Consider the following 12,876-nt stretch of genomic DNA (forward strand, 5'->3'; position numbering starts at 1 on the left):
ACTTAACAGAAATAATCCAAATTACTTGACAGATGTCCACAGTGTCCAAGGTCCAACTATCAAGCACAAAGGGTCCAGCATCAAGTGAAGTTATTAGGGCAGAACAAGAGCATAACATTTCCAACACTACTTAGTATGTTTTGTAAACATTATTAAGTCCCCTTAAGGTGACAGTTTACAAACATACAACTTCAGGGCTGGGGATGTGGCTCAAGTGGTAGCGCGCTCGCCTGGCATGCGTGCGGCCCGGGTTCGATCCTCAGCACCACATACAAACAAAGATGTTGTGTCTGTTGAAAACTAAAAAAAGAATAAATATTAAAATTCTCTCTCTCTTAAAAAAAAATTTAAAACAGAAGTTCTTTAAAAAAAAACAAACAAACATACAATTTCAGTTCCTTAGTACCCGCCAAAATAGGTTTTGTACCACACAATCAATCCCTTGCTTCATTATTACCAACCAGACTTTCCAACGTGATTTCTGGCTACTGACACCACGAACTGGACAACCAGAAATAAGGCTTTTCACAATTAATGTTACTTAGGTAAACACACCAATGATCTGAAGTTCAAAAACCCCACTCCAGGAAGTGAGTTAAATGCACAGTCTACAGCCCCCACATCTGTAATCCTGTTTTAATTTCAAGAACTTGTTTAGAAAACAAAATCAGAAAAACAGGAATACTACCCAGACTTCATAAAGACCACCTGTGCCTAACCCAGTCACATTAAACAAACACACAAGATGACAGCCCTAATATATGATATATAAGAACGTTTAATAGAACTTTTGGGGGGATGGGGGGTGAGAGACACAGGGTCTCACTATATTGCCCAAGCAGGGCTCCAATTTGTGAGCTCAATGTGTCCTCCTACCCCAGCCTCCCCAAAAGTTGGGATCGGCGGTACATCCCCCCACAGCATTAGATTTCTTTCTGGAACTCTTTTCTTCCAGTCCTCATTTATTCTGTACAGTATGTATTTACTGAACCCCTACCAAGTGCCAGGCATTGTAATAAACATAGGAAAATAAAGACACAAAAGAAAAGTCCTGCCCTCAAGATGAGACAACACAACAGAAGCACACTGAAGATCCCATAAATATAGTTCAAGTGTTATGACAGAGGTATGCATGACTGCAGGGGAAAGAAAGGCTTCCTGAGGCCTGAGAGAGGACAGAGAGACATCTAGTCAGAACACAAGAAGAAAGGAAAAGGCCAGGCGTGGAGGTGCATGCTTGAAATCCCAGGAGCTAGGGAGGCTGAAGCAGGAGGATCTCAAGTTCAAAGCCAGCCTCGGCAAAGGCGAGGCCCTAAGCAACTCAGTGTCACCCCGTCTCTAAATAAAATACAGAATAGGGCTTGGGATGTGGCTCAGTGATCGAGTGCCCCTGAGTTCAATCCAGGAAGGAAGGAAGGGAGGGAGTGCATGCATTCATTTCAAAAGAAACCACAGAAGAGCATGAAGGCATGCAAGTGAGACCCCACAGTCCACACTCAGAACACACCATACTAGGTATGTGGAGGGCAAATGAGGTAGTGGTGGGCTGCTCACAGAAATTCTAAACAAAGACAGAGGAAAGGAACCCAATCCCAAGGCTCTTCGTGATACTCAGAATTTGAATTCTATCCTAAAAACAATGAGAACCAGGTCATAATTTTAACCAGGAACTGGAATGTTCTGGCTGGCATTTGAGAAAACACTTTTACATTAATTCAGCTTTTCAACCTGTGGGGTAAGAACTGTCTTTAAGTGGCCCAAGTAAGAAACCCAAGACGCAGTGGCTTTTCTAACCCTATGTACACAGGCGGAGGTAGTGATGGGTGGATGGTAAGTAGTACCTGGGCAGACACGGGAGAAGTAAAAAGTGTGGATGATGTCATCTGAATAGAGTGATGAAGGTACAGGAGAGGAGTGGGCAAAGAACTATGTAACTGGGCTGGGGATGTGGCTCAAGCGGTAGCACGCTCGCCTGGCATGCGTGCGGCCCTGGTTCGATCCTCAGCACCACATACAAACAAAGATGTTGTGTCCGCCGAAAACTAAAAAATAAATATTAGGGGCTGGGGATGTGGCTCAAGCGGTAGCACGCTCGCCTGGCATGCGTGCGGCCCGGGTTCGATCCTCAGCACCACATACAAACAAAGATGTTGTGTCCGCCAAAAACTAAAAAAAAAATAAATATTAAAATTCTCTCTCTCTCTCTCTCACTCTATCTTAAAAAAAAATATTAAAATTAAAAAAAAAAAGAACTATGTAACTTGTATCTACCTATGGAACAAATCTGACATGCAAGAATCAGGGAGGCCCAAAGTTTCTCTCTGCCCTCTTTCAAAAAGCACTTACTTTAAAAAAAAAAAAAAAAAAAAAAAAAAAAAAAAAAAAAAAAAAAGCACTCTCTGTCTCTACATTGGACTCAACTCGCTCCACTCTCATCCAGGGTGCTATCCACCACTGGCCATCTTCTTACACACTAACTTTCCAACAAGTTTGTTAAGTTCCCTGAAAGCAGGAGTTTCCTACTTATTTAACCAATGCCTTAAAACTGAAGTGACTGATGAACATACTACTGATGAGAGGCCATGATTGACTCCCTTTATGACCACTGCAAAGTCTTACACACCAGGCCCCGCTCCTCTCACACTGGGTGCTGTGCTGCCAGGAGGTAGGTTAGAAAAGAGGGTGGGAGGGGTCCTCCCTCTACAATGTGTAAACAAGGGTCTGCATGCCAAGAGTGAGCTTTAAGAGATTCTTAGGGATAAAACTGGGAAAATCAGAACTGCACACAACAGATAGGAGTCTTGCAAACACCACTATGACTGAAAGAAGCCAGAACCACACTGTGTATACTCTTAAGATTCCATTCAAAGAGAATTCAAAAACAAGCAAAGCCTTATCTCCTGTGCTACAAGTCAAGAGAGCAGGGGCAGGTGGCAGAGTACAAGGGCTTCTGGGAATGTTCTCTTTAAGAATCTGATGCAGAATCTGGTACCAGTTATAAACACACAATCACCTTGTGAAAGAGCAGCAAATCTTTAAACTCATGATACATGCACCTTCAATTCAAACAACTCTTTAAAAAAATAAAAAATAAACTACAGGGCAGGGGTTGTAGCTCTATGGTAGAGCACTTGACTCACACATGTGAGGCCCTGGATTCGATCACGGCACCACATAAAAATAAACAAATAAAAACAAAGATATTGTGTCCATCTACAACTTAAAAAAAAATAACTTCGGTTGCTTGACAATTTTCTAAATCTTAGAGTTTCTTCACACCTACTGAAGTACACAACCAATGTATGCCATGTAAATAATACATAAATGAATCCGTTCACACCCTCCCAACTCAATGACTAATAGAAACTGGTTAGTCTGAGCCTAGTCTACAGCATGCAACTCACTTTAGTAGGTTCTGCACCAATACTGCAGCTCTACGAAATGAGCTAACCTGCACAGGTAAAACTACACCTTAATTATCCTCAAGCATCAAAATAAAAGTAGCCCATTTCCTAACAGTGAAAATGCATACCTCAACACTGGTCCAAAGGAGGTCTCTGCCTGATCTTCCTCACTCCACAGTTCCTAATCCTACCAATTTCTTCACGGCACTTGTGGCCAGCTGAAGTTATCTCATTTTTCTGTCCACTTGCTTTTCTTCTCTTCCTCTCCACAGTATTTCAAATCCCATGAGGATAGAGACCTTGTCTGTCTTTACACCACTGTATACCCAGAGCCCAGATGGCGGTATGCTCAATAAAAACATGTCAAATGACCACAACTACCCAGGTAATTTACTTTAAGGTCATCAAGTACACACAGGATCAAGTCAGTACCAATAAATCAGTTAAGTCCAATGCAACAGCAAACACAAAATAAATTATCACTCCACTCCTGGGTAAGGTAATCTTTGAAACTGTACCAGCTTTTGTACCAGCTCTGAGGTTGAAAGGTTTGATAAGGTTTGATGATTTGGAAGACAGAGGCAATTTTTCCATGTATTTTATGGAGTATTTCTGTAAAAGACAAACACAACAAAACCAAGTACCTAAAGTGTAAAGCCATGGTTTGGATCCTCAGGAAGCACTGTTAGCCTGGCCTTCCTCTGTCCCAGTGCAGGTACCTCCTCCTCTTTCGGGGGTTTTCCTTTCTAAAAAGCATCACCAGGTGACACCCTTACAAAGCTTCCAGCAAAAGTCATAACTAAGTTGTGTTTTGCCACAAAAAGTCTGCAACAGTTCATAATCACCTAAGGTGTTTTGAGTTGGCAAGGTATCTGCATTTAAGGGGGGAAGATTCCAAAGGTACAAATGCAAAGAATCAGGGAGTCTAGAACAAGAAAAACCACACACAACACTGCTGCTGCCTCTCCCTGCACTCCAATATCCTGAGTACCAGCTTTTTCTAAAGCAAATTATTTATTCCCACACCACAGCACTAGCCAAAGTCATTTCCTCGCTTCTACTTGTCTATAAAGGCTCCCAAAACAGTGAACTTTTCAGAGGTGCAGTAGTCAAATGATCAGGAATTAAATAAAGCGTGATTTCAATTCAACATTATAAGAGCAAAGTTCTAAATCTGTGGCAATTAGCCAAAACAAAACTTTTCTAATTTTTCAAGTGAATGCAACGTAAACAGCAGTTGAAAACAAAAATTACAGCCCTACTAGCAAAGAAACATTCATTAATAAGAGCATGGAGCAATGTTTTGGTAATTTTTATTTTAAAGACAACGCTGCACTCACAGTCATAAGACCACAAAAGCAAAATGCTTCTTCACCAGTCTAGGAAGTGCCTACCAGACACCTGCAAGTGCAACTTAAGAGAACAGTTAGGCAGTTCCCAACATTCAGCTTTGCTTCCCTTCCTCTCTTAAGGCAGCATCTTCTTTTTGTGTGTCTGTCAAAGCAGGAAGAGAAGCACTACTACAGCGATCACTTAGGAAGGGATAGGATTCTCTTCCTACCCACCTGCCACCTCTCTTAACACTGAACCCCCCTCTTTATTTTCCATCCAGCAGCACCGCGAAGCAACTCTCTGGCAGCCCCTGACTCCTCCATGCTCCAGGGTCAGAGACTTTCTATCAGAGAACAGGCATAAGGTAACCAGCTTAGGTGATGAAAGGTTCTAAACTACACTGTGGTGATGACATCACAGCTCTTTAAAATGACAAAAAAAATTAATTGCAGCATTAGCAATGGACGAATGCTATACGTAAATTACACCTTAACAAAAGTTTATGGGTTCGCTGCTGTTGTTCTATATTGGGGATTGAACTCAAGGGTGCTTTACCACTGAACCACATTCTCAGTCCTTTTATCATGAGGCAGCATCCAGCCAAGTTGCTGAAGTTAGCCTCCAACTTGGTCCCTTCTGCCTCAGCCTACAGAGTTACTGATGAAGGGTGTGCATCACCAAGCAGAACCTCAAAAAAGATTTTAAAACAAATAATGACCCAGGGCTAGAGAGTGGGATAGCGTGCTTGGGAAAGAATTGCATAAAAGAACCAGAGACCCAACACGTAATTAATAATACATCCAAAACATGTATCTCCATTGCCCCTGAGCCTTCCAAAGGGACTATTACAAATTCCTTAGGACCTTAGCACATTCCTTACGACCTTTTTATCTCCCTTTCATTCTGCTCCCCAGAAAAAAGAAAAGAAGCCCTCACTCTGAATCACCTTCATGATTATACCTGCAGAATTAAAAACATCTGATGCACATGGCAATAACAGTGTAAAGCTGGCAGGTGATTCTAGAGAAATCAATTCTAGTTGTCCAAAAGAAGTGGGGGGAAGGGAACCATGTGATTGATTCCCCAAGCCAGACTGCTTCAATCCCATTTTTTATTGCCTCTCAGAGTCTTTACAACTTGAATTACAGTCATCTGGATACATGTCTTGCCATCCTTTACACATGTCCCTCTCCTACCCAATGCCTTCAAGAGTATCTTCCACAGCCTATTTAGGAACATCAACTCTGTCTTCATAGGGCAAATAGAGTTCTGTTCCCTGCTGGGCTGCCACTAATTCAAAGCTGTTCTCCCGGACTGACTGGTAGATGACAGTGACAATAAAGAAAAGAATGACCAAAAACTTCAAAATAACCATGTAAACTTTTGAGTTTGGCTTAAGTTTCTATTCACCAGTGAGATTCTCAAGTTCTTAGGAGTTTCCTAGTCATTTACTTGACTAGGCTGTTAAAATACAGCTAAAACAATTTCTATGTCAGTCAACAAACTGTTCTAAAATCCCTGATTTTTGCCTATTACCCAGTTCCAAAACCGAACAACAGGGCTGGGTTGTAGCTTAGGGGTAGGGCACTTGTCTAGTATGTGCAAGGTCCTGGCTTCAATCCCCCCCAGACTGGAAAAGAAAAAAAAAGTTTTGTACGGCCGTCAATACCAAGTCTGATTAATACCAAACAAGACAGAAAATGTCAAGTTCATATCAAACCTGTGAGGTACCAAAAAAAAGACCCAAGAAAAAACAGCGCAGTGGCAAGTATCACAGAGAAATTGACCAAGCTAATGCACAGAAGGACAAGACGAAACCTGTCAAAAACTCACTGTCCACATGACGCCCATCGGTAATTGACGAAAGCCAAGGTGTTAACTGAATTCTGATTAATGCCTTCTGCAAAGATCTAAAACACTAAAATAGTGATAGTAACCAAAGTCAAAGAAATCTCAGTCAAACAAGAGTATCACAACTTGGTGAGAGTTCAAGTTCTCAGACTTGTGAAATGTATGTTCAAATACTACTCAATGACAGACATCAAAAAAACTGCCTGAGGATCCATAAAGGTACTACACAAGCCACTTTTCCTGAACTTACTCTGAAATATTTCACAGGATTTGTTAAAAAATGAATTTCACTGTTATCATCTGTGGCCCTAAAAAAACCTTATTCTTTAAAGTCAAAACCTTCCACGTGCTTCCAAAAACTTGATGAGTCAGGTTTTTAAAAAACTTTTCTGTAGAAACTGAAATGCATTTCATTATGAGATAATTATTCCCAGCAATAAATCAGATGTAAACTTTTGAGTTTGGCTTAAGTTTCTATTCACCAGTGAGATTCTCAAGTTCTTAGGAGTTTCCTAGTCATTTACTTGAACACCATCTACAGTAACACTCAAAGCAAAACCACAATAAAGAGGTTTGGCCTCTGAGGGATTCTACATGTAAAAAACATTACTCATAAATAATACACAATCACTATTGCTTTAAGTAACAAATATGTTTCTAAAGTTTCATGCCATCTGATGGAATCCCCTATTTTAGATAGCAAAACAAAATCCATGAAACCACGAATAAAGGTTTTGTTTTTTAATTTTAAGTAAGCCTATGATGAATTTTAAGTAAATCTATGATGATACAAAAAGGTGACATGAACCTACTTTTAGGAAAGCTACTTATGGGGAAATATCTTCCTCAAGTTCTATACTATTTTTATTGAGTGGTTTCATTACTTAGGAGTTAGTGGAAATCACAGAATAGTTCTACCGGTGATTGGACCAAATAACCCCACTTACATGCTTTTAGGTTGTCCAGTATCCTATTTAATCCCAGGTATAAACACAGCAAGGAACCCTCAACAGGACACATTCAAACAAGTACATCCAGTTAGAGCACTACTACACAGACACATTGGAACACCACCAATCAAAAACAAGTAGCTAGTGCAATGAGACTCCTGGCCACCGACTTTAAGTTCTAAAGCATACACCAAAAACTCAATGTCTTCCTTTGACACACACCCCAAGGCCTGTCCATTAAATGATACCAAGAACAGTTTCACTTCAAACACGACTGAAATTCCAGATAAAAGTTTAAGGATGACCGGAAGACCACAAAATCAGTCTTGACATTTCCTCCCAGGGGATCTAAAGTAGTTCAACTCCTTTACTTACCGTTATATACCCTAGAGTATACCACCTTCATTTACATGAAAAGGAATTCTTTCAACCAACATTATTTTCATCACAATGAAGCTTAAAACACAAACTTCAAAATAGTCATCCCATTCACTTCACATTTTGCAAAACCCCATCACCACTCTGCATAAGCTAATCATGCAGGGGAAAGAGAAAAAAAAAAAAACCTGACAACTCGGCCTTCCAAAACATGCACTTTCTTTATCATACCCCCCAACGTCTATTTTCAAGTGCAAGAAAATAACAGACATTTGCAGCTCCAACAAGAAAAGCACAACCAGCCTTTCTGTACTACCACCATTAAATTTCCCAAAGAGGAGGAAAATAACTCAGGACAGGCAAATTAAAACCATTCTGCACATGGCAGAAATTTAAAAAAAAAATAATTTTTTTTTTTAAAAAAAGGTCTCGTGTCCTACAATCCATAGCAAGAGCACTGCTTCCTCTCTTTCCGAGCCAACACCAATAAGCCAAAAGGATACAAGTGTCAAACCCGGCGTCTGTATGAAATAAGACGAAAACCTGGGAAAATTCCTTCCCATAAATCATCCCGCGAACACGAGGCACTGCACCCAACGCCGAAGACACACGACCCCAAACCCGTCGCCCACCCCCAGGGCGCAGGAAAAGCCGCGATCAACAAGTTGGAGCCGGGGCAGAAAAGTACAGCTCGCCGCCCTCCCCCCACCACCCCCCCAAAAAAATTTTTTTAAAGCCCAGTGCCCGACCAAGGGGGCCGGACCCCGCGTACCTGGTGGAGGTGCCTTTCCGCACGTCGCAGATACTGCATTTGAAGGCTTCGGCGCTATTCCTGAAGGTGCACACGCTGCAGTCCCAGAAGCCCTCGTCCGCGGCGGGCTTGGCTTGCCTCTTAGGCCTGCGCGAGCGGAGACAGGGCACAGCAAAACACAGGCGCGCGTGAGCAGCGCGGTGCCGCAGGAATCCAGCGCGGCAAACTTCGCGGCGCCCCACGCCCACCCCGCGCGGCCGCCGGCGCGACCGGGGGCCTCGCGCACCTGCGGCCGACCGGAGGCCGCGGCGGGCGGGTGGCGCGTCCGGGGGCGCGGGGCGGCGCGCGGGCCGCCGACCCCGCCCGCGCCGCCTCCTCCCCACCTGGGCAAATCTCCTTTGTCTGGGAGGAGCGGCGGCGGCGGAGGGCGGCTGAGGAGGAGCCGCAATGGCTGCGGCGCGCACGGCCCAGGCCCGCCGCCGCCGCCCGCCGCCGCCGCCCGCCGCCGCCGCCCGCCGCCGCCGCCCGCCGCCGCCGCCCGCCGCCGCCCGCCGCCGCCGCCCGCCGCCGCCGCCCGCCGCCGCCGCCCGCCGCCGCCGCCCGCCGCCGCCGCCCGCCGCCGCCGCCCGCCATCTTAGCCGCGCCTCCCCGCGCGCGCCGCTCGGGCCTAGTCGCCGCCGACCCCGCCGCCCCGGCCTCCCTTCCGCCCGCGGCGCCGAGCAGGTACCTGGTCGGGCTCTTCTTGTCGCCCATGGTCATGGACGGACTGCGCCGAGCCCCCCCGCCGCCGCCTGCAGGAGAAACGCCGCCCGGGAGTCGTCGCGGACCGGCCCCCCTCCCTCCCCCGCGCCTGGCCGCCCTCAGCCGCCGGAGTTCGGCCGCCGCCGCCGCCGCCGCCGCGTGACTGACGAGGGGCGGGGCCGGCGCCGCGCGTCACTCGCCGGCCGGCCAATGGGAGCGCGGCGGCGGGGGCAGGGCGCGGGGGAGGCGGGGCTGGGCGGACGTGGGCCGGCCGGCGGCGTGCGTGCCCCGGAGCGTGTGAGCGCGGGGGGCGCGCGTGCCTGCCGGGGGCCTTAGCGGCCCGGCGCGTCGGAGCGTGCGAGCCCGGCGGGGCGCACGTGGCCGCGCCCGGGGCCGGGCAACCGGCGGGGCTCTGGCACTGCCGCCCCGCGGGGCAGCCGCCCAGCCCCCGACCCCCCGAGCGGCGCGGGAGAAGTAGTTGTGCGCAGTTTGCGCGGGCCGCGGGGGCTGGCAACAGCCGCGCCGCTCGCAGCGCCTTGAGGCTTGCAGCTCCCCGGCGGCGGGCAGGGCCTCCTCTGGCCCGCGTGCCCGGACGCACTTGTGCTCCTCTGCCGTGCGAAGCTCCGGAGCCGCCTCCTCCAAAGTCCCGGCCTCGGGTGGAGACGGCAGCCCCGAGCCCTCCCGGCCGGGTCGCGGGAGGGAACTCTGCCCGAGGCCAGACCCCGGGCTGCGGGCCGTCGGCTCCCCTTCCGACTCCCCCGGAGCCTCAATAGGGCGTTTCCCCCGAGAAGTTGCCGTTCAGATCCCGGCGACCACATGCCTGCCTTCCAACCTGGTGCCGCAGCTCCTCGCCTCCAAAATGAGGCTCGTAACCCTCCTCCTATGGAGGTTTCGAAAATTCAGAGACACAATGGGTGGGAAGCGCGGCAGAAACGCGCCTCGGCCCTGCCCATGCACCTCGGGGGGTGGGAACGGGCGCGCCCCTCACTTTGCCGGGCTCCGGATCGCGCCAGCCTGGCCGACGTGACTTGGGAAGGGACGTGACTTGGGAAGGGACGTCTGCCTGCCCAGGGGCGCTGGGGAGAGGCTGGGGCCAGATCCCAGAGGCAGAGGCCGCGCAGGCCAGGCCGGGCCCAAGCCCCAGGTGGGGGAGACACAGGACCACAGGACGTGCAGGAGGTGGCGGCTGGGTGCGGTGTGGGGGGCAGATAAGACGGGACTAGGCCCCGTGGACACACAGAGTGGGTCGTTATCAAGACTGGCCCGCGGAGGGTACGCTGAGAGAGGCCGAGAACCCGGGGAGCAGGAAGTCCTAGGATCAGTCCAGGGATCAGAAGAAAGAGAATAAAAGAGGGAGGCAGTGTGACCACGATAAGCTTGATCAGCACGCCATGTCCTCTCCAGGCAGGCACACCCAGGAGGGCCAGGAGGAGCAGCCTGTTTAACAAGGGTCAGCAACCTCCCGGGCCGCCTGCTCAGCCTCCTCAGGAGGAGAGGAGGAAGAGGGAGGCTGGATCCCTTGGGGCAGAGGGGCCACAGAAGCCAAGGAACAGAGCCATGGCCCAGTGCCTGCCGCCCTGGCCTCTGGCGTCTGCCTGGCATGCTCCCAGGACTGTGCCCCTGGTGGGAAGGTACTGGGCATGAGGAAATGCCCCTGGAGGAGGAGGAGGCACTTCAGTGGTAGAGGCTGCCTAGGAGTCATGAGGGCCTGGGTTCCATCCCCTGAGCCTCAAAAAAAAGAAAGAAACCACTGGAGGAGTGGCCTCGGGGAGAAAACCCCGTTGCTGGGAGTCAATCCTTCCTGGAAAGGAGAATGACTTTGTTATTATTATTTGTAAAGTAAAATACACAAGCCGGATGCGGCAGGGCAGGCCGGGGATCCCAGCAAGTTGGGAGGCTGAGCCTGGAAGATGGCAGGTTCCAGGAGACTCAGCAACTTAGCAAGACCCTGCCTCAAAAATAAGAAGGACTGGGGTGGAGTGTCAGTACCAAAAAAAAAAAGTAAAATACACAAATCATTCTGTGGCTTGGTGCGTATTGTGACACGCGTGAATCCACCATCCAGGGGAAGGTAGAAGCCGTTTTCATCCTCCCCCTGAGCTGCCCACTGTTCCAGCCTCGGCTCCAGAGTGCCCTACCCACGGCCACAGGGAACTGCCCTTGTATCTGGCTGGCACCTCAACGTGATATCCATCTTGGCTGTTGCCTACATCCACCATGAGTTCTTCTTTGTTTGCTTAATTAAGTGTGTGGAGTCCCGTTTCAGTTATATCACGATTTATCTGTCCATAGGACGTTGACTTTTTTCAGTCTCCCCTCCTTTGTCTCTGTTAACTTTCCAGAAAATAAATCATCTTTTAAAATATAGATACTAAGGGAAAGAGAGGTTCCAGAATACAGAGCTAGTCACCAGGAACTTATCAGGTCCACAGATCACCCTGCGGCTGGAACTGTAGAGGCCCTGATTGGGTTCAGAGGTTGGAGGTGAATGTCGATGGTCTCCTCCTAGTTTACCTACTTAGGGGCCGGCCGATGGGAGGCTTCTGAGTGTGTGTGCCACCGGGGATAGCAGAGGACACCTACGGCTGCACAGATGGGAATGTCAAGATGAGCCTGGTGGCAAGTTCAGAGACCAACCAGATTCCCCAGGTTGTCCCAAGGTGTTGCCATGCACCAGTTGGGAGGGGGAGACAAGTAAGAAGTAACAGCTCCTCTGGGCTCCAATCTTGCCTCTCCCTGTCACCTTTCATTTGCTTTTGATGGGCTATTTGGTGGAGGGGGCATTCTGGGAATGGAGCCCAGGTGCACTGAACCACACTGAGCCAGATTCCAGCCCTTTTTTATTTTATTTTATTTTATTTTTTTATTTTAGGACAGAAGTCTCCCTAAGTTGCTCAGGGCCTCGTTCATTTTAGGCTGGCCTCAAACCTGCGACCCTCCTGCCTCAGCCTCCCAAGTTGCTACAGAGGCCAACCAGATGCCAGATGAGGGGATGCAGAGGAAGGGAGGGTAGGGCTGTGTTCGTTCCCTGGAAAAGCGAAGGCTGCCCAGGAGAAGACCAGGCCAGAGCTCTGGGCAGCTAAGGCTCATGGTTGTGGCTAAGGCTCGGGAGGAGGGGCGAGGCTGGAGGGGCAGCCCTGGCTAGGCCCTGTGGCAAGAGAACGAGCCTGAGTTAGGTGAGAGAGCTGTCCCCTGAGTGCCTGGGAACCACTCAGGGCTCACCAAGAGGCACCTCCACCTGGGGCTGTCTGCAGAGCTGGGAGAGGCAGACCCCGGGGGAACACCTGTCCCTGGGGACAGGTAGGGGAGGGTCCTTTGAAATGGCTGGGGAGCTGGGCCAGGAGGGGCAGTGTGGGTGGGCCTCCTTCCTTCCTTTGGCTCAGGAGGGAGCCCTGTGCATGCCAGAGGAAGGGTTTGCAGAGTGTCCAGCTCAGTGGCCTCCTGCCTTCAAATGAACATTGCCACCCCC

The 12,876-nt window shown here is 49.1% G+C and overlaps 1 long non-coding RNA gene across 2 annotated transcripts in view; it reads right to left on the bottom strand.

The window, feature by feature from the left end:
- Positions 1-204: 204 nt before the first annotated feature.
- LOC308631933 overlaps positions 205-12,876 on the bottom strand; it is a 253,708-nt gene continuing 241,036 nt past the window's right edge. The window contains exon 3 of one of the 2 annotated variants that reach the window (XR_014018392.1): positions 205-300. This is a non-coding gene — a long non-coding RNA (uncharacterized lncRNA). Of the gene's footprint in view, positions 301-1,994; positions 2,167-12,876 lie in introns of those variants that run through there. The other variant, XR_014018393.1, reaches the window with a different exon arrangement.

This window comes from Spermophilus citellus (assembly GCF_964194105.1).
Source record: "Spermophilus citellus genome assembly, chromosome: 12".
NCBI lineage: Eukaryota > Metazoa > Chordata > Mammalia > Rodentia > Sciuridae > Spermophilus > Spermophilus citellus.